Source organism: Tachypleus tridentatus, chromosome 10 (genome assembly GCF_004210375.1).
Source record: "Tachypleus tridentatus isolate NWPU-2018 chromosome 10, ASM421037v1, whole genome shotgun sequence".
Taxonomy (NCBI): domain Eukaryota; kingdom Metazoa; phylum Arthropoda; class Merostomata; order Xiphosura; family Limulidae; genus Tachypleus; species Tachypleus tridentatus.
Genome location: NC_134834.1, coordinates 88,388,849 through 88,411,021, shown reverse-complemented (window position 1 = coordinate 88,411,021; position 22,173 = coordinate 88,388,849). Strand labels below are relative to the sequence as shown.

Sequence of the window (22,173 nt, the reverse complement as noted above, 5' to 3'; positions counted from 1 at the left end):
CACGTCATTTTCCAATGTTAATTGTTGTTACTCTAGTACCTGAAGTATAATAATAAAAGGGATGTATGTGGGCCTGTGTTTGTACATGACTTCATGGTTCTAAGAACCTGAAATTTTGCACAAATATTATATGGACTCTGATGGTGTGATATTGTTATATATACACGAGAGCACATCTTTTTGTGAGGTAAACAAGAGAAAACCTCATAGAAAAGAATGTGACCATATAACTCCAAGAAGAATCTAACAATATGAAATGTAACAATAGTAAGTGGACCCTAAGAGTGTGCATCAGGGTATTATTTATGTTATCCTTGTGCGTGCACACATGCGCATCTTTCTAATGAGGCAATAAAGTGAATAAGCACATACAAGCGTTTCTTTATATTATAAACAGTAATCACAGACAGACGGCCAAGCACGTGGATGTGTGCATACATGCGGGTGCGAATCTTTTTAATGAGGCAAACTACCAAAATACTACATAGAAAAATAAGTCGTTCCTTATATAACCACTTCTAATATATAGAAAAGCTAGTGCATTTCGGTAACAATGCGATCCAACAATGGATTTTATCTCATGTTGCTTAGCAAAAAAAATATATTAGTTGTACTTTTATGCTAAAATTGATTGAGAATATACAAATTGACAGAGTTAAATAGAATACATCAATCTAATAACTCCAGCGAAACCGTGTACCTTCACTAGTAATAGTAAAATTTGTACAATAGTTTTAAAATGTCTTTATTTTAAATATTTACAATCAAATATAATTTATTTCCTACTATACCCATAATTAAGCCCCACCCCTGTCGACTCTCAGCGCCCTTCTTGGGAGGGGAAGGGCACAATTTGTACATCACGGATCTAAATTACGCAATACCTCAAATATAGTGGCCACTGTATTTATTTTTTGTACACTCTATAAAAGAAGATTCAAAACAACACCTTCAAGTCAAGGAAATATTAATAAACGTGACACACCTGAAACAGACGTACATTCACACCGATGCTATGTATTTATTGTGTGTTACTTACACTCTTATAGGAGTATGAATTCTGTTGTATTTACCAACACGCTGTATTAACGTAGAAATGTTATGATGATTTTTAACATTTTCGTAGATATAGTAATCCAAATTATATTAATATTACAGAGACTTATGCAAAACTACACGGTGTTTATTGGGATCTGTGTATTCGAAAAGTACAAAAAATAATTATGATGAAATACACACTCACAAAAAAAATCCTTTACAAAATTAGGACATATTGAGAAAATAACAGAAATTAATCTATATGCTAACAAACTGAAGTAAAGAATAATCTAAATCATAAGCAAAAGAAACTTGTCAAAGAGATTATTAGCAACTGTGCTGTCAAATAGCCAACAAGCCTGGCGACAGCTGACACACAAACTTTAGGTAAGTTGTTGTCAGTTGAGAAGAAATAAGCAGAAGAATTTGTTGATTGGATTCAACGTCGTATTTTCTAACTGTTGGCGCGTCTGACACAGACAAATACTTTTTAACTACGTCAATGAAAGAATGAAGATGTAACTTTGGCGATCTCGCTGTGTTAGTAGCCACAGTACATTTCTCCTAGAGACCGAAGGACAACAAGGTTAACCGTGTGTTTCATACATGATTCATCGTAATTGATTGCTTTACAGAGAAACCTAACACACCGTGATACAATAAGGAAGACTTTAATTTTGATACCTTCAAAACGTCTGGAGTTTTGGCAGAAATACTCAAATCCTTCGATGTGGAAGATCATTATATTTTAGTTTGCCAGATACGTCTTTCGTTAATTAATGGGTTGACTGTTGAACTCGACAAAATTAATGGTATTAATCATCTGCGTGACGTATTTCATTAAAATTAACAGAAGTCTGATATGGACACCAACCGGACCAACGTTGGATTTACGTTCTAACTATTTTGCATGCACCTACAAACGAAGTTAAAACCAGTTCGTTTCTGTGCTAATATTCACTTTTAAATATCGACTTTAAATAAATAAGCGCGATAAGTGAATCACGTGTCAATACCGAAGCGCTGATCTAAGCAAATTTTGTGTTGACATATGTTTTCAACCGGACTTATTGCCGATTTTTCATACCCGTACTAATAAAATGTTATCAAAATATGGACATTTACTTACACGTTGAAGGCTACTTTAGAAGACAGGTCAAATAATATTACCCATCTTACCATTGACATGAAAATATTAGTTTTTTCTGTCCTCCCCAAGCCCTTTTAGCCGTGGGGACGTTATAAAGTGACGGTCAATCGCACTATTCGTTGGTAAAAGAGTAGCCCAAGAGTTGGCGGTGGGTGGTAATGACTAGCTGCCTTCCCTCTAGCCTCACACTGCTAAATTAGGGACGGCTAGCGCAGATAGCTCTCGAGTAGTTTTGCGCGAAAGTCAAAAAACAAACTAACCTCCCTTCCCCAAACTTACTTTTGCCACCATTTCCCCTCTATTAGAAATTCCCGAGAACTCGACTGGAATGATCAGAAGTATACAGATTCAAATTGACTATCTTTTTTGAATGAATGAGTAACGAAAATTGGATATTCCACTTTCAATGTTTGATATTATCGTCATGAAAAGTGTAACGAACTGTATACTTTAAAGAAATAATAAAGATTCGACTATGCACTTCGAAGGTAAGATTACGAGTCTTGAGTGAAAATCCATTGTTACGCAGGCCGTTGGTATCATTTAGATAAAACGAGGATCGATGACGTTATGTTCATTTTAAGGTCTACATCTGAATGCGTTTTTGAGAGATTTTAAGAACACACGTGCCCGATATACCTATGAGTTGGTGCCAAAAACTATAAAAAAAAAAAGCCATTAAGATCTGAAGGATTATATGCGATTTTCGATAGAGTATATACTTGGTTCTAGAATCGTTCGATTTTTTTTCACCTCCGTATAATGATTTATTTCTTGCTCTTAATGTTGCAAGCACATCGCGTGAAGAAAGTGGATAAAATAATCCAAAGAAGATAAAACCTATAAGAATAAAAATTCTGACTTTATCAAAGTATTCTAAATCATTACTTAAATAAAAAAAGTATATTAGCTTATCATCAAGCATTTACAAAAATAAGTGTCCACCAATAGCTGAGCAGTAAGTCAATGAATGACTCACCACTCTAAAAATTGAGATTCGATACCTGTAATCGGTGCAGTACAGATAGACCATCACTGTGTACCTTGGTTATAAAAAACAAAGAAATATAAATTTGTACATGTAATACAGCTCAAATAAGAATTACATTGTTTTTCATAGACAAAAAATAAGAACATAAGAAATGATACTGAAATAAGGGAAGCTTTTAACAAGTTTAAAACATTGCGAGTGAAAACGTTATTATAGTAATGAAGCTTTAAAGACTATGTTTATGATATAGTTTGATACGTGTGCAGCTATCAAGTTGTGTCATTTATTGTAGAAATATTAAATCGTAACTGCCCTGAAAGCAATCAAACAAACAGAAAAAATATGAGCGTTAATACTATATGGTTGGGTGCATTATATTATAATCATTTTGAATATCCAAATCACAAATAAACGTGTCGAACACAGCTGATGTGAAGTCTGAGTGTAACGGAATATATAAGAACTACATTTTGGCGTTACGTAGTTAGTTTGATACCACTAAAAATAGATCACTTTCAAAAGAGTTATGTAACAATCTGTTCTGACGCAAAATATTTATAGCTGATAAAAATGTGTTCCCATTAGGAATTTAGAATTTCCAAGACGGAAAACAAAGGAATACGAATCAACTTGGGCCACCAGAACTACTCAGAAAGAAGCCTTTAATAAGTGGATAACAGGCGTGTTGATCAAAGTATGGCATTTTATAACAAGTGAGAATCCATGAACACAAAAGTAGGTAGTCAAAATCATCTACATGCAATGGACAACAGTACACAACATAATCAAGAAGGCAAAACACAAGAACGACGGGAAGTATGGTTTTACCAAGTTCTGGCTGTCAGTCATACCTCCCCTATAACTGTCGCATACCTAAAACAGTTGGAGAATCAGATAAATGTTCGTGTTCGAAGACGTAGTTTAAATCGCATGCTCAGGGCCAATGGATTTTTGTACAACTAAGGCATTAAAACGGGAACTTAAAACAGTTATCCTCGAATCCTAGATGACTATGGAAAGCCAAGCAGGGTCGTGAATTGCTTTAAACATGATAGCAATAGGACGGAGTTTTAGGTTTTTGTTATTTTCAGTGAAACTACGTTATATAGATATCATTAAGTTACATGGTCGTCAGATAGAGCATAACCAAACGTGACGGCATAGACTATATGTGTGTGTGTGTGTTTATAGCAAAGCCACATCCGGTTATCTTCCGAGCCAACCGAGGGGAATCGAACCCCTGGTTTTAGCGATGTAAATACGTAGACTTATCGCTGTATTAGCGGAGAGCGCATAGACTGTAACAAAATGTTGAAGACTCCCAAGTTGTTTTAATGTAACGTTCTAACCCACTGGTAACAGAAACTGTCGAGAAACAAAAAGAATCATTAAACAAAAATAACTTGAGGGGAAAAATAATAAACAAGAAGAGTAAAGATTCCCTGGGAAAGTGTAAGGAAACTGTACAGTATAAAGAGGAAGTGGATATAGGAGGTTCAAACCTTGGCTTCTTCCACTTACCTGATACTTAACACAGTTGAATAATGTTTTAAGATTCTTCAGGCTTTTCGTTTTCTTATTATTTTTATGGCTATTTAAGATTTTTTTGGTTGAAAAATCCTTTTGAGTTTATTTCCTGCTGAAATGGTGGTAGGTGTCACATGAAAGGAAGAAAAGACAGTTATGGACGTAGATAAAGAGTAAACAGGAAGTACAAGGACGTAGATAAAGAGGAAGTGGAAGGAAATTACAGTGAACGAAAAATAGAAAGATTAGAATATTGAGTAAACACTAAATGGGAAGAAAAAGTAGAAAGTAAACAGAAAGTAGGAAGAAGTGAAAATAAAATAAACAGGAAGCAGAAAGAAGAAACTAAAGAGTAAACACTAAATGGGAAGAAAAAGTAGAAAGTAAACAGAAAGGAGGAAAAAGTGAAAATAAAATAAACAGGAAGCAGAAAGAAGAAACTAAAGAGTAAACACTAAATGGGAAGAAAAAAACAGAAAGGAGGAAGAAGTGAAAATAAAATAAACAGAAAGGAGGAAAACACTAAATGGAAAGCGAAAAAACAGAAAGGAGGAAGAAGTGAAAATAAACTAAACAGAAAGAAGAAACTAGAGAGTAAACACTAAATGGGAAGAAAGGGTAGAAAGTAAACAGAAAGGAGGAAGAAGTGAAAATAAAATAAACAGAAAGAAGAAACTAGAGAGTAAACACTAAATGGGAAGAAAAAGTAGAAAGTAAACAGAAAGGAGGAAGAAGTGAAAATAAAATAATAAACAGGAAGCAGAAAGAAGAAACTAGAGAGTAAACACTATGTGAAAGGAAAGAAAGGAGCAGGGAATACATAAGAACTACAAAAAGAGGAAAAGAAACTAATCTAAAAAGAAAACTGTTGTGACTTTAAAGTTATATTTATGAACTCACTTATAACCTCTTTCGTTCTTTTATTTCCTAATTTTTGAGACTGAATTAGTTCTCCGTTTCGACTGCAGTTACTAAGAACACAAAACGGAGGTGCAGAATAATTGAACTCCTTTCGAACAAGTTTTTGTACTTTAGATTAATCCCAAAGGAACGTTAGATACATTGAAAGTACACCAACGATCAATAAATCGATGTTATTCCTATACCAAGGATACCGATAACTTGCAGTTTATTGACAGTAAAGGAATCCACTGGTTCCGTTTGTTCACATATTCAGGCATTAATGGTGATTTTAAGTTAAAACGGTTCATCAGATATCGGTTTATTGAATATTTGTAATGTATAAAACAAGTTCTATCCCTAAATTTATTTTTTCCTAATCAACTCTAATAGGCCTACGTATACACTTTCTTTAGATCCGAAGGTTCATGATTCGTATCTTGCTGCCCCCCACCCTAGTGACACAGCGGTATGTCTGTGGACTCACACCGCTAGAAACCGGGTTTCGATAGCCAAGGTGGGCAGAGTACAGATAGCCCATCGTGTAGTTTTGTGCTTAATTCCAAAGAAACAAATGTGTATTGTTGTCATAAAAACACGCTCCGCACTTTGTTAACGAGAGTGCACTATTCGGTCAAACAACAATAACTAAAGGGTTGGTGTTGGCTACTTGCACTACCCCCCCAATAGTCCATCATAAAGTTAGGGACAACTATACGCGAATGCAAGTCTGTGTCCATTTTCGCGAAATTTCTGTAAAAAAAAAAAAACTGAAAGGCTCGAGCCTTGTGAGCGTTAGACTAGAAAGGTATTAGAATATTTTAAAATAATTATAAGAATTTCATTTAAGCTGAAATGATTAGGTTAACTCCCACTGGTTGAGTAATTCAAGCTGATTTTATGTTATTGTGTTGTCGTAGTCACCATTTTAAAGTAGCATTGTTTATAAATATTATTGAAAACGTACAATTCCGTTTTACATACGTTAAAAACAGAATTTTTATACATGCTTCTAAATAAAATAAAAAGCAAAGATCTATCCAATTACTGCCCGAGTGTTTTATAACAGGGAAAGGATTATCATTTAGTTCTCACAATTATTGTACTTTGTGATAGAATAACGGCGAGTTAGGCTTATAAAGAATGAAGATGCACATAAATAATTCGTTCTGTTTTAAACGCTTACTATACAAAAATGAAAAAATGCATTATTTTATAAAAGTAATGCTAAGCCTCACTATCAAATCCCATATAACTGATCCTTCAATGTAAGCATTTGTGTGTCTTTTTTTGCCTCTCTAGTTTTATAAGTAACATGTAATGTGGAGGAATTGAGACTTGTATTATATCACTTCTTTGTGGCATTACAGAGCAGAATTTTTTGTTTTATCTCGAGTACATGGAATTCATTGGTCCGTGGATTAGAACATGTTATTGATTTAAGAGCTGTCTTTGGCATGTATATGTGTCTGAGTATCAAAATAGAGAGCTATTTCCTATATTTTAACATTAACAGATATTACAAAAATGTTTGACCTAAATTCTGTTTTAATGCATGTACTGACTGGAATGTCAAACGGTTCATTGAAAACTACTGCCGTTTGTCTCTTGATTTGTACAGTTTCTCTCAAATAGATATTCCATACAAGATAAGAGTTGGTAAACAGAACTTGAAGTGGATAACCGCTTTTCTATATTCCTTTCGTTTTAGGGCGGATTTTCTTTTGATGATTATGTACACGATAAGGAATTTGATTTTTTTATTCTTTTTATACTTTGATTAATGTACTAGAGTGTAAAACAACGTAGGGAAAAATAAAACGTGTAAAAACAAAAAAACTCTACATCTAGTTTGAGAAGCACACGTCCCAACAGTTTTAATCTGGTTTATATGCGAGTTAATATTTTAATTATGTCACCTAAAAAACTTTAATGAATTCCAAGTTTCAATAAGTTCACTGAGAATGACATAAACGGGACATTAATACATAATTGAATTCATCGACCGGATTCGTTACGACAGCTCAGTGTTTTCAAGCAATAAGGTTTCATGTACTTATCAAAAATATCTAGCACTTGTATAAAAAATGTCTCCAAGACAGAAAGAAAAGGAAACGGAAGTTCACTTCCAAATGTTTCTGTACAGAAAAACAAAATGGCTGTTTGTTTGTGTTCAACAGAGGAATTGTTAAAGCTCTAAGAATTTCGTGATATTTCAAAACCAACAGTACGGGGTCCATATGTCCTGAATAGCCATTAATCTGTATCGTAAAATCATAGAACTTAATACATTTATCAAACGTAGGTAGTAAAAAAAATATCCTGTTTTACCTACACTAATTAAACAAATACTTCTTAATAAACAAAAAAAAGTCAGAAAATTAACTCACCTGGTCACTTAAGTGTTATGTAGTTTTTGATAAAAACAACAACAAAACTATTCGTATGTCAGGTTTATATGATTCAAGCACCTTTAAAGTATGTATTAATGCCATGTTACTGTATAAAAAAAGTTTATTTCGCGAATACAAAGTTAATTTTCAATCACCTTTTAAATAAACGTTCTGTCCACGGTTATTTTTCATACAATGCAAAGCTCCTGTTTTGAAAAATGATCGATTAGTGATTCTTTCGAGAGAATGTTTCTTTCAAATTCGCGCAAAGCCACACGAGGGCTATCTGCGCTAGCCGCCCCTAATTTTGCAGTGTAAGACTAGATAAAAGGTAGCTAGTCATCACCACCCACCACCAATTTCTGGGCTACGTTTTTACTAACGAAAACGGGGGATGACCGCACATTATAACGCTCCCACGGCTGAAAGGGCGAGCATGTTTAGTTCGACAGGGATTCGAACCCCCGACCCTCATATTACGAGTCGAATACCTTAACCACGTAGCCATGTCGGGTTTCTTCGAGAGGAAATGTATCAGCTCTTTTACAGATGTCATAAATAAAATATAGTTCATAATATATTCCATTAGTAAACCGAGTTTTAAAGATAACGAAGGATTTATTTTCAAAATAATTCTGATAAAGAAAATAAAACAGAGTCAATTTAGAGTTTTGTGAAGAATTCGTAAAAATTAGACATTAATCTTTTTTTTTTTTTACAGAGGAAACAGACGATTAATTTTCGAAAAAGTGTTTCTACATATTGAAGTTTTGTGTAGTTTTAAAAATTTTATTCGCGTTTGAGTTACTTAAAGAACTTTTTAAAAATTGCATGAATTCATTATTTAAAAAAAAATATAAGAGTCTTATCGTTAAAGTTTTTCTTTCTTTCGTAATTAATTTCATCGACCCAACAGTCAGCGTTTTTATGAAATTCACTTATTTTTTAACACCTAAATTATAAATATTTTTTATTTCTAAAGAGCGAAACGTTCTGATATAGAGCTAATATCAATAATTCATTTACAATATGATTTTTGTTAGTTTGAGAAGCTAAGTTCAGTTCATGATTCGTTATGAGACACTCTGCCAACAGACAATATATGACTCGCTCCGGTGTTGTAATTCTTATAGACCTTATGCAGTTACGTCACTAAAGCAAACATTGCAATATGGCCGCAAACATCATTGATGAAAACATGGCCTCTGCTACTACATAATCACCTAGTTATTTATTAACTTTTCACAAATTTACACTAAAATTAGACAATATACGCATGTCAAAATACAAAGAAAGGTGCAGAAATGTCCTTCTTTACACAACGTATCCTTATTCCATCTCTTCAGCAATAACAAATGCTGGAACAAACGAAGGATCCAAGTTAAGCCTACAAATCAACGTTAAAGTATCACAGACTAAGAAGTTAGATACCATAAATTATTTATTACTAATAACATCTTTTTATACAGGAAGGCAGTTCAGTGCCTATAAACACCTTGATACTTACATGTATTTTTTGACCAGCTGGGTGTGCAATGCCATATTGTGGAAAATGTAAAAAATGTCCAACTACAAAGGTTGCTCGAGGGTATGTAGAAGATGGTTTTGTCATTAGGCCTGTTGTTTATGTTCTATCAGTGTTGAATTTACAAACTAGATGTACTACATAATATTGTATTGCATATTAAGTTTTCCTTTCTTGCAAAACCATTTTCTTAATATATATATATTTTACACAAATAAGCATGGGATTTGAAGACCACCTGTTTTAACAACTCACATTTTTAATAAAACTTTATTATCGGCCACTGCGCTCTCCCACCTAGCACCGCTTCTATTGGTTGCTATCATAGCATTTAGTTTACAGAAAACACCAAATATTTATGAGCGACACATTTGATCAATTTCTATTGAATATAATTGTAACAAGGTACATTGTATATACAAGTAATACTAACTACATATAAAATGGGAACTGCATATTCTACGATACTACGATGATTTTTTAAGTCTTGTCATTGTCACTCGGGTCTGCACGTTTTACTGCTTCGGTCTATTTAACATTACGTAGCGACTTTTAGAAACCAGGCCAAGCATTGTCATGTGGTTTGGGCACCCGACTCGTAATATGAGGCGGGGGCGTTATAATGTGACGGTTAATCCCACTATTCATTGACAAAAGAGTAGCCCAAGAGTTGGCGGTGAGTGGTGATGACTAGCTACCTTCCCTCTACTCTAACACTGCTAAATTAGGAACGGCAAGCGCAGATAACCCTCGTCAGCTTTGCGCGAAATTAAGAAACAAACACGTTTAGAAAAGTATAAAACAGTAATCCTGGATTCTTATCTGGTTGTCTCTTCAAATATTTGATCCCATGTTCCAATACCAACAACTAAATACTTATTATTGGATTGTCCAAAATGGCGGGGTTTAGTTTTCGGCTTACCGGTTACGTAAGCGTGGCACCATGCACATAGGAGCTACTTATGATGTTAAATATCATGAGAAAAGCTTTACTAATTTTAATTGCAGTATATGTAGTGTTTTCTTATAAAAATAAACGTACAGACCTTGCCAGAATTTTCCAACATCTCTTGAACCCATCAAGTAAAAATATACAATCACTAATTAGATAGGTTAGTGAATATCAGATGCAGGAACATGGCGATCGAAATTAATGTAATAGAAGAAAGTTCATTCGTGAAATATTGCTGTCAGAGGGTAATAAATGTGATATGCTACATTTAGTTTGGCCACATTTAAACAATATTTAAACATGGGTATTGTGCAAAATTATCCTAAAAAATGTGGGTACTTTAGAAGGGAGGAACAATGAAAACTGTGTAACATCCTAAAACATGATCAGTGTGTTAGGTTTGTGTAAAGCTAAAAGATACAGGTATTTTGGAAATTAGGTGTAAATGTTTTGCATTAGTCTTTTATTTTTAATTATTGTAAAGCTACACGAGGCCTATGTGCACTAGCCGTCTCTAATTTAAAAGTGAAAGATTAAGGGGAAGGCTAGTCATCACCGCTACATCTTGGGCTACTCTATTAGCAACATATTATGGGATACAACGTCACGACTAAAAGGATGAATATGTTTGATGGGACAAGGATTCGAGTCATCAAAATGCAAATAGAGTGCCCTAACCACATGGTCATACCAGCCTAATTGTTTTAGAATGGTCAGAGATCCTTTATTTAGTCTCGAAGTGACTGTTAAACATGGTCTGGCTAAAAGCAGCTAGAAAAGTTGTTAAAAACACGTGCGTTGTTGTACCAGCTGTGAGAAAAAGCGGTGTGGGCAGAACTGTGCTTAGAGCGTAACGGTGAAATGTCTCCACATCTAAATACTTATATATGTCAAGAGGTCATAGATGATAACATTCTAGATATTGTAACAAAGGTTTCTATTAAAAAGCTAAAAAAATCTGTTCAAGTAGGGAAACAATCCTTGCCATACAACGTGTACGATTCGTGGCTCATTTCAAAGAAAAAAACATCTTAAAGTGACTTCTCCAGGTGCCAACCTTACCTACAGAGCATTTTGGAGGACATTAATTGGGAATATTAGACCACAGTCTTCAAGTTATTATTAGTTAGCAGAATCTTTTAAAAAATATATATATTTTTTTTAAGTTACAGAGAAACTTCTAGAAAACTAATTAAGGCTACACTTCGCAGAATAGCATCAGTTATTTAGGCCTAGAGAGATGCTATATCATGTTACAGTAATAATTATTAAGATCCCTTTCAAATGCTTTTACATTAAAAAACTCATGCATTTAATTAAACTATTATACCCTATAAAATGTGTGTATAGAAGTGATAGTCATCATTACAAGTTTGAGTGATTTTAGTGAAGTAAACGGTGATAAAAGAGAATTTGTTACACATTATAGTTGGAAGATTTAAGACATTAGTAAATTAAAGTGTTATAGTGTTGATTATTTATTGTATGGCTTTTAAGTAGATGTAGATTTTGTTATTTCATGATCGTATAAAACGTTCTTTAAATTTTGTTCCTTGTGAAATGACCAGATAAAGAAAAATGGGACATGGGAAGCTAAACAAGGTTTTAGAGGTCACAAAATATTCGAGATCAGACAAGCAAGAATAATATCAAAAATAAGAGGCTTTAGATTAATTTAACAGTCGTGATTTATGCGAACTTTATGTAATAACTATCTGCTCTGTTTCATAATCCCCTCGGTGGGCTGAGCAGATAGCCCTTTGTGGCTTTGCTATAGGAAAAACACACACACACAGTTTCATAATCCTTTCAGTTACACTCTAATATTTTTATTCTCAAGTTAAAAGAATTACTTGAGTCTAATAGGGTTCAATCTGTCGTCGACAAAAAAAATGTTTTAGAAATGTTGTCATCATGGTTGTTGAGAAAAGTAAGCCGCGCTCGAATTTCAATTTATCTTCACGCCAGGATGTATTCTCTTAAGATTGTTAGTTCGACAGATGTGGATTTGTGTGCACCGTTGTACACGAATCTTGTTCAATTTTCCAGGTCATAGAGCTTAATGAATTTTACTCGCACAAAATCTCCTCTGAAACCAACCTACACGGACAGACCTTTTAAAAGCTGAGTATGCATGGAAAGCCAACATATCCGTAGGAAAAAGACGTTACTGAAATATAATTAAAGCCAATTAAATTACCACTTTGCTGGCATTGTCTCCCAAGGGTATCTATAATGAATGAAAGGAATATTTACCCAGGGTTGTGAAGCGGTGAGATTAGTTTATTTCTCTACGTCTTTGTAGGATAGAATGTATCGCGCCGAAACAAACAGAGTCGGCAAACTAGAACATCCTGAAAAGAATAATAATCAACCAACAAACGAACTTTAAAAGGTAAACACCGCAGCCCTCTCTTCTGTTGGAGCCACACGTGTAAGTTCAGAATTATAATGTGTCCTGTAATTTGTAAGTGTGGAATCACAAGAAACATTAATACTACAATTTTGTTACATTAATATACAATATTTCTCTCTTCAAAATGTTCCTGGTGCGAATTTTAACTTAACAATAATTAGTTAAAATTTAGCGTAGGTTGTTTAAATGTTTAGAAACGAAGAGTGAAATACAGTCATACAGAAGTGTGGTTGTATCTGCTACAGATGTATTAGGTTTACCAGCTGTATATGTTACCACATTATACAACCAAGAATATAAAATGAAACAAACGTTTGTAGAATACGGTTATTTATAATAATTAATGATATTATATAGATGTGGTAATTGGAATTACTTAAATGTACCTTACAAATAACTGATAGCTGGTTAACTCTTTAACGTAAGAGAAGTCAAGAGTTCAAACCTCTCACAGGGAATTTTTAAAAAATCACCATAAAGAAAAACAAACTGTTGTACAAATAGTCGGGCGTTGTTTTTAAGAGAAGTGTGTGTGTTTTTTCTTATAGTAAAGCCACATTGGGCTATCTGCTGAATCCACCGAGGGGAATCGAGCCCCTCATTTCAACGTTGTAAATTCGTAGACTTACCGCTGTACCAGCGAGGGACTTGTAAGAGGAAAAGAACACATTAATTTCAATTGTTAAATATGCCTTACAAATTAATACAACTAGTTAGCTAGCACAGTAGTGTGTAAAGTTCTCGCTTCGATACCGAGCTAGGGTAATTAATAATACCAGACGAATTTGAAAAATGCTTATGATGTGAAATAATCATCGAATTTTTATTTTTGCGTTTTCACAAATTCTCAGTTAAAAACGTGTATGTGTTGTCTCATCACTTAAAGTTTATAAAATATGTTTCCTGCCGCATAAAAGAGTATATTTATCACAGTTCTTTTTGCTGACGTGAATATCATTGCATGCCGAACGCAAGATAATAATAACCTAAAGTGCATAGGTACAACAATTTTACATCGATTAAACACGTAAAAAAATGATATGCATTATTACACCGAATAGCAGCAACACACACACACACACACATATATATATATATATATATATATATATATATATAATTATTATCCACAGTATTAAATTTAAAATAATCTCTTTACAACATCATATGTAATTAAACTAGAGGTTAAGATATACAGATTCTACTGTAATACCATAACAACCTTAAGACAAATGAACGCCAGTTAGAACTCGAACTTGTACCATAGTATAACAAAATAAAGAAACTATATTCGGAGGTCAAAGATGCATATTGCACCGTTTAACAGTACGAAATAAATACACACGTGATTAACTTAAGTCTTCGCTATGCAAAAAAATATTAGGAATATAGATTTGGGGGTTAAAAATTGTGTTTAGACGTATATATAGACAACGTTACTTTATTTGTTGTTTATTATATTTTTATACCTACACTTATTTTGTTTGTAAAGTAACAAGAACTGAAAATTTCAACCTGCGAATGTGAGCTAATGGCCGAGTCAAACGCTTCTAGAGTTCAGATATAGTCATCTCTTAACTTTGAAATATTCACCAAAATTAGGGTAACCATCCAGCAGTACCTGCCAACATAAATAGCTGTGTTTTCGATATTTGAATTTAGTAAGAGTGTTTGCTGTCACTTTTATGAAGCGTCTACATCTAAAAAGTTCCAGAAACATCACTTCTCGAATCTTAGACCCTTGTATTTGCAGCCAGACACGATAAACACTGGACCACGTCCAAGAATGAATAGATAGATAAGGCCCGGCACAGCCAGGTAGGTTAAGGCGTTCGACTCTAATCTGAGGGTCGCGGGTTCCAATCCCCAACGCACCAAACATGCTCGCCCTTTCAGCCGTGGAGGCGTTGTAATGTGACGGTCATTCCCACTATTCTTTGGTAAAAGAGTAGCCCAAGAGGTGGCGGTAGGTGGTGATGACTAGCTGCCTTTCCTCTAGTCTTACACTGCTAAATTAGGGACGGCTAGCGCAGATAGCCTTGGTGTAGCTTTAGCGCGAAATTCCAAAAACATAAAAGTTTTTCGATTCTGCATCATGGCACCGAATTCCCGTGACGATATTTACGGTTTATTCACGTGAATAAATTTAACTGAGCAAAAGTTGATGCAGATAGTATTATGGGTTGTTTCAATTTATTTTTGTTGGCATTGATAGAATCCTTATCTTGGAAACCTATAATCAAAATATGCATATTGTACCTATGAACCGTTCATTATAAGTTGTATACTGAAGGAGGCTGTCCTCCATATTGTTTGTTTGTTTGTTTGGGATGTTCACCAGATCTGACTAAACTAGGGCTATCTGTGTTAGCCGTCCCTAGTTTTAAACAGTAGAAGGAAGCCAGCTGATCAGCAACATCCCTTGACAATTCTTTAGTTTCTCTTGGCTGGTTGAAAATGTGCTTCGGCCGTCACACTTATAAAGCAACCAAATCCCCAAAGACGATTTTTGGAACAACAAAATGAGATTTTAAACCCTCTGATTCACGGCTCGACGCGTTAACTGCTAAAACATACTCCACTCCTCCATCATATAATTACAAAATAGTTGTTGTTAATCGTTATTAAGCACAAAGCTACACAAAAAACTATCTGTGTTCTGCCCACCACAAGTATCTAAATCTGGATTATAGCGTTATAAGCTCCCAGACATATGGCTGTGCCACTGGGGCTCACGAAGTAGTACAGGGAAATATGAGCGATACATAACCCATTACATTATGTTGCATCTTGGGGCTACTTAGTTACCTTGTATTTTTTTAACAGTATTTCTATAAGTGGCAAGGCATGGCCAGGTGGTTAAGGCACTCAACTTGTAACCTGAGGGTCACGGGTTCGAATCCTAGTCACATTACACATGCTCACCCTTTCAGCCGTGGAAGCGTTATAATGTAACGGTCAATCCCATTATTCGTTGGTAAAAGAGTAGCCTAAGAGTCGGCGGTGAGTGGTGATGACTAACTGCCTTTCCTCTAGAACTTACACTGCTAAATTAGGGACGGCTAGCGCATGTAGCCCTCAAGTATTGCGCGAAATTCAAAATCAAACAAAACAAAAAGATAGATAAAAAAAACTATTGTTAAAAATAGGAGAAAAGCAAAATATCAAAAGATACCTTACTGAAAAAAAACAATACAAGGTAAGCAACACTGATAAAGGTAGCAATTGAAAAGAGGAACTTCATGTTTAACTGACACAAAGGCTTAGCTTTTATATACAGACGCTTTATAAAAGTGACAGCAAACCCTGTTACTAGATTCAAGTATCGAAAACACAACCATTTATGGTGGCAGGTACTGGTGGATGGTTACCCTAATTTTGGTGAATATTTCAAAGTTAGAGACGGCTATACCTGTACCCTAGAGGCCTTTGACCTCGCCGTTACCTCACGTACACAGGTTGAAATTTTCAGTTCTTGTCGATTGACAAACAGAATAAATATATGAATATTAATGAAATATATAGAAATATAACAAACAACAAATAACGGAACGTTGTCTTACGTTTTTTAGCATTGACTTCAATGTTCAAATTGATTTTTGTACCATACGATACGTGAAGTGGTTCGCTTTCAAGGAACTAGCATGTAGGCCACTACATCCGATCAATAAGGCTCCTTTTTTTTTTTCTAATTCACATCCATTACAACATTGAATAAATCAAAATTTAACTAATAGATTATATTTAAAGTAGCATAGAATATAAAGGTCATAGGTGGTTTGAAATGCCATCAATCGAAATTCCACTAATAAATTTAACGTGTGGGAAGACCAATCTGCGTGTTTAAATACACGAAAAGTGTATCTGTTCATATTTTACCATGAGACAGGAGCATTTAATTTATTAACGTGATGTAAATGTATGAAATACATACAGTATGTAAATAACGTGATGTAACGAATGTAATTGGGCAATATACACTTGGACAACGTCCTCCAACGTGAAGAAAGCTGTGACTTGTATCTCAGCGGTTCTCTCGCACAGTCTGCCTACTTAGAAAGAATGTCCAGACAAGGATGTTCCAAAAATAGCTTTATAGAGTTGGATTCATAAAGCCACACCCGAGTCTTCTCGAACTTGTATGATGAAAGGTAGGGGTCGTACTAAACGGCAATAATTTTGAGAAGTGAGGTTCGATTGTTCACAACTTAAACAGCATTGTTGGTTGTAATCTGATACGGTTGGCCTACAATAACTAAAATCTATCAAATTTCTTTCTGAACCACTTGGTAGATTCTACTTCGTTTCAGATACGTTTTCATTGTTCTTCTAGGAATAATAGCCAAAAACATTTGTTACTATGAAGAATACACAGGTGACGATAATCATTATTGATTTTGTGTAGTAATTTATGGCATTATGTATTTCTTTTCAGTTTTTTGTAGAAAATTGGCTTTATTAATTTTCGAATTGCATTTTACTTGTGATATGCGTAGTTAACTTTCTCCTGATCATGTGTAACCAACAAACATTCTATTTTTATTTAATCACAACAGGAAAGTCGTATGTTATATTCAGTTCTTATTGGTCATATTGTTTGTGTACTATGTACCAAGCAGTTGTAATAACCATAACACAGTAGCATTGTACTATAGTTGATAATTTTCTTTTCATATTTCAAGACACCAGGTGTCGCATGTATAGTACACATAAACTAACGACTACAAATTGTAGAATGTATTCTTATACAAGAAATATCTATAGAAGAAATGAAATTAACACAGCCATAAGAAATATACCGCCTATTAGAAAAAAACAACTTCTATTCGTTGGCCTTACATACGGAATGAAGAGCATTTAAATCTACCTCTACGGCTCTGCAGTCGATTGGTTGAATGTATTTGTTCTTAAACGAAATATTTTTTAAAGAAAACGATAAACTCAATCAGATCCACTCTTAACTCTTATTTTTCAAGAGAAAACAAAGATTCTAACATATCCTCGTACGACAACTGTCACTGGTATCGTTAATATTTTTTTAATTAACTTTTAAAGTAACTTTTAGAACTTGATGACAAATAGAAGCAACTGGTAAAAGTAAAAGCTTCTTTGCTTGTTTGCCAATGTGCCTCTTACCTCCTTTACATTTTGGATAAGAATCTGATGGCATCTAAAGATTAACTAATGTCATATAATTATCAAACAAATATTAACTAAGTTGAGTAATTACCAAACGAAAAAGAGAAAACAACAGTTTCATGTTCAACTTTGTTTTCATGGAGTAATATGTTTGTTTTAAATACATATTACACGTTGCAAACGACATTATGTGCTCAACGGATCCATGTTGAAAGCCAAGCCTCGTTATTTTGTATAGTTTATACAACTTATCCTGTCTTTAAATATCATACTGGCTAAAGAGAAACTTTGAAGATGTACCACATTTCTGTAAATGTACAATTAAGAGTTGCATTAGAATCCTATCTGTTTAGTCAAACAAACTGCCTCAGTTATTTCACGTTACATTTCTCCTGTTCATACTTGTACATAACTGGTATTGGAATGTAAATGCAAGTTTCAAGTGACAAGTGGTCCGTATACTATTTAATAGATAATACATGTTTTGTTTCAGCTTAATATTAATTATTTCTATTTTCTTTCATGAAAAGCAATTATCATAACGCAGTTGACTGTACACGATGTTTGTTTTGGAATTTCGCACAAAGCTACACGAGGGCTATCTGCGCTAGCCGTCCTTAATTTAGTAGTGTAAGACTAGAGGAAAGAAAGCTAGTCATCACCACCCACCGCCGACTCTTGGGCTACTCTTTTACCAACGAATAGTGGGATTGACCGTAACATTGTAACGCCCCCACGGCTGAAAGGGCGAGCATGTTTGGTGCGACAGGGATTCAAACCTGTGAACCTCAGATTATGAGTCGAACGCCTTAACCCACCTGACCATGCCGTGCCTCTGTAGACGATGAATTGTACATTATGTAGGTTTGAGCTCCCACGCTACTACCAATGTTAAATGTGTAATATAATATTATATTTGTAGATATATCTTATACAATCAGATGACTAAAATAAACAAGGCAACAATTTCCGGCCATACTGTATGTAAACATTATTCATGGAAACATGGCCTCTGCTACAGTCACCTAGTTCTCCGTTCATTTTTTTTTTTTTTTTATAAAACTTAATGGAAAATTAAATAATATATGCAAGTCAAAAATATGAAGTGCAGAAATGTCTTTCTTAACACGACATATCCTTATTCCATCTCCTTAGCAATAACAATCGCTCTAGATGCTAATAAATTAGTCGATATTTGAAACAGAGGATCCTAGTTAGGCCTAAAAACCAACGTTAACGTTTCACAGGTTGAGAATATAAGTGTCAAATTATTTAGTCCTGAAAATATTTTTACGAAAGAAAACAGAGGTCCAGCATGGTCAGATGGTTAGGACGCTCTACTTGTAATCTGACGGTCGCGGGTTCGAATTCCTGTCACGCCTAACATGTTCGCCCTTTCAGCCTATTCGTTGGTAAAAGAGTTGCCTAAGAGTAGGTGGTGGGTGGTGATGACTAGCTAGCTGCCTTGTCTCTAGTCTTACACTGCTTAAGGACGGTTAGCGCAGATAACCCTCGTGCAGCTTTGCGTGAAAATCCAAACAAACAGGAAAGCAGTTCAAGTCCTATAAAAGTCTTGATACTTAAAAGTATTTTGTAGCCAGCTAGGTATACGATGTCACACTGTGGAAAGTGTAAAAGACATCCAACTGCATCGTTTGCTCGAGAGTAAGTCGATTTTTTTTTTCATTAAACCTATTGTTTACGTTTCATCACTGGTAAATTTATAATCTAGATGCATTACATCATATTGTATTGCATTTTAGTTCCTGTAGTATAAGACCACTTTCGTCAGTGCGACGTCACTTGTTTGTTTCGTATTTAAGCAAAACGTTACACAAAAAAACTATCTTTGCTCTGCGAACCATAGGTATCAAAACCCGTTTAATAGCAGTACAAGTCCGCAGACAAACCACTGTGTCAGTGGGAGAGGGGGCACATAGGGCGTCATGAGCACAGAATCTATAGAGGTTGAGCCTGATAGATGGTGCATCCCCACCGCTGTATGGGTCCTACATCTTCAGATACTTCTTCTCTTCCGCTATTACACATCATACTCTGAATTTTATTTTTGTCGTTAACATATATATGTATATGAAGGGCTGTAAGTGCCTTAGTATTTATGGTTTGTAAAATCGTCATCAATGTGCTGGGTCCTAGTGTGTGTAATAAAAGTAGCGGTCAACGAAAATATGTCAGTTCTACCCCGTGAAACATGATAATTACATTTCAGATATCATAATTTATTAGAAACTAAAAACACGCAATTTGTTACTAGCGTTACTACTCTCGTCATCAAGAACTGTAGGAACCGTTTACACAGTCAATGAAAATCGTAAACGGAATACACAGTTTTTCCCAATCCTTCTTACAAGTTTTACAGCCTGTTATTTGTGCATGGACGAATTTAGAAGGCTTGTTTGAACAGTCCAAAAGGTGCATAAATGCATGGAAAATGTCTGCAAACAATATACATTAATTCCCACTGAAAATTGCTGACGACTTGGCATACTGGCTTGGGCGCGTGACTGAATGCTTTATCTTGATGTAGCCATCCATAACTTAGCATCCAGTCTACGTAAAGATGGTATTTTTTCGTGGTATAGTTGTGTCAGCATGTTAGCCTGTATATTTTATCAACTCTATGAATGTTTAATTTACCACTATAGTTTTAACACAAAACTTAAACCTCTCTGAAAAAGCATTTCTTACATGTTCTGTGCCATTTCTGAAACGTTGCATCTCTGGCGTAGCAGTTGCTAATCTCACAGCTTTAAGAGTTGATCACTATTTGGGTTACGTAGATTAAAAATACATTAAAACGTGAATTGTCTTATTTGTAGTTCTGAGAAAATGTTACTACCTTTTTTCGGGAACGTATTACTGTGAGCTTGAGTTTGTTCCAGCAAGCTATTAATTTTCTCCATTACTCCGGGTGTGTAATGGTAGCCAATCACAGAGTAGAATTTTCTCTCTCTACGAATCCCTCCTTTCCTTGCTTTATCAATACTTTTCAACATTACATACACCTCTTTCTTCAAACGATAAACTGTCGGTGTCTTATATGCTGTTACAATCTCTGAACAGTAGACGATTTGAAAAGTTTTCTAATGTAAACCTGGCACAAAGGATTAATTTTACTCGATAACCGGACTTATAAGCCGTGTAGTCACAGGCCATGAGTATGTTCAGCGACAAGATGATTTGGTCTTTAAATCATTATCATAGATCGTGAATAAAATAGAAGGTAGAATACCTTATAGTAAAATGATTTGGAGCTTCACACGTCGCTACTGACATTGTCACTCTGTTCAGTCATACTCTACGTGACGGCCATGATTCTCAGCAGTCGCCGTATAATGTAATTTCTGTTGCAAAACGCTCAATTGTAAGCTGTCAGGTCCAAAATGCACTTTTCTTTCCTGCTGGCTTTCCATAATATTTCAGGAGTACCAGAAAAACAGTTTATTAGCATCTGCTTCAATAGATCGATCACACAGAAATTAAAAGGCACTTCATCAAGCACATTGGCTGGAATGTCTTATGGAATAGCATGAGTGCCCTTCCATTTTACCAGTTATATTGAGGTATGCGATAGTTGAACTAGGTGAATTACTGGAATCATTACCATGGTGAGCCTCTATCCTCTTGGCCTTGTTTCCAGAAAAGATCCCTCTTGTTATGTCGCCACTGTCTTTTGTGTTTCTGGATTCTGTCCTTTTATAAGATGCCTCACTTTGCTTATCATAGCAGGAGTACGACTTGTTGCGCAGGTCTCTTTTTTGGATGGCCTGGTATCCGATTATAAAATGTTCTATTGTTTGACTTGTTGCGCAGGTCTCTTTTTGGATGGCCTGGTATCCGCTTATAACATATTCTATTGTTTGACTTGTTGCGCAGGTCTCTTTTGGATGGCCTGGTATCCGATTATAACATATTCTATTATTTGACTTGTTGCGCAGGTCTCTTTTTGGATGGCCTGGTATCCGATTATAATATGTTCTATTGTTTTCCAATGCCATTTTGAAAACTCTAAATAGTCGATCTGAACGCATCTTTATAATACGAGTGTATGAAAATTTTGCCTAGTAAATTACATTTTCTAAAAGCAATCAACTTTCGGCGCCAAAGAATGTCCAAAATGT

The 22,173-nt window shown here is 34.8% G+C and overlaps 1 protein-coding gene and 1 long non-coding RNA gene across 3 annotated transcripts in view; one reads left to right on the top strand and one right to left on the bottom strand.

Moving 5' to 3' along the window:
- LOC143229828 (XK-related protein 6-like) overlaps positions 1–22,173 on the bottom strand; it is an 89,840-nt gene that overhangs the window by 64,715 nt on the left and 2,952 nt on the right. The gene's annotated exons all lie outside the window — the stretch shown is intronic.
- Positions 16,902–22,173, top strand: part of LOC143229829 (uncharacterized) — a 28,570-nt gene continuing 23,298 nt past the window's right edge. Inside the window, exon 1 of the long non-coding RNA XR_013016086.1 lies at positions 16,902–17,043. This is a non-coding gene — a long non-coding RNA (uncharacterized LOC143229829). The remainder of the gene's footprint in view (positions 17,044–22,173) is intronic.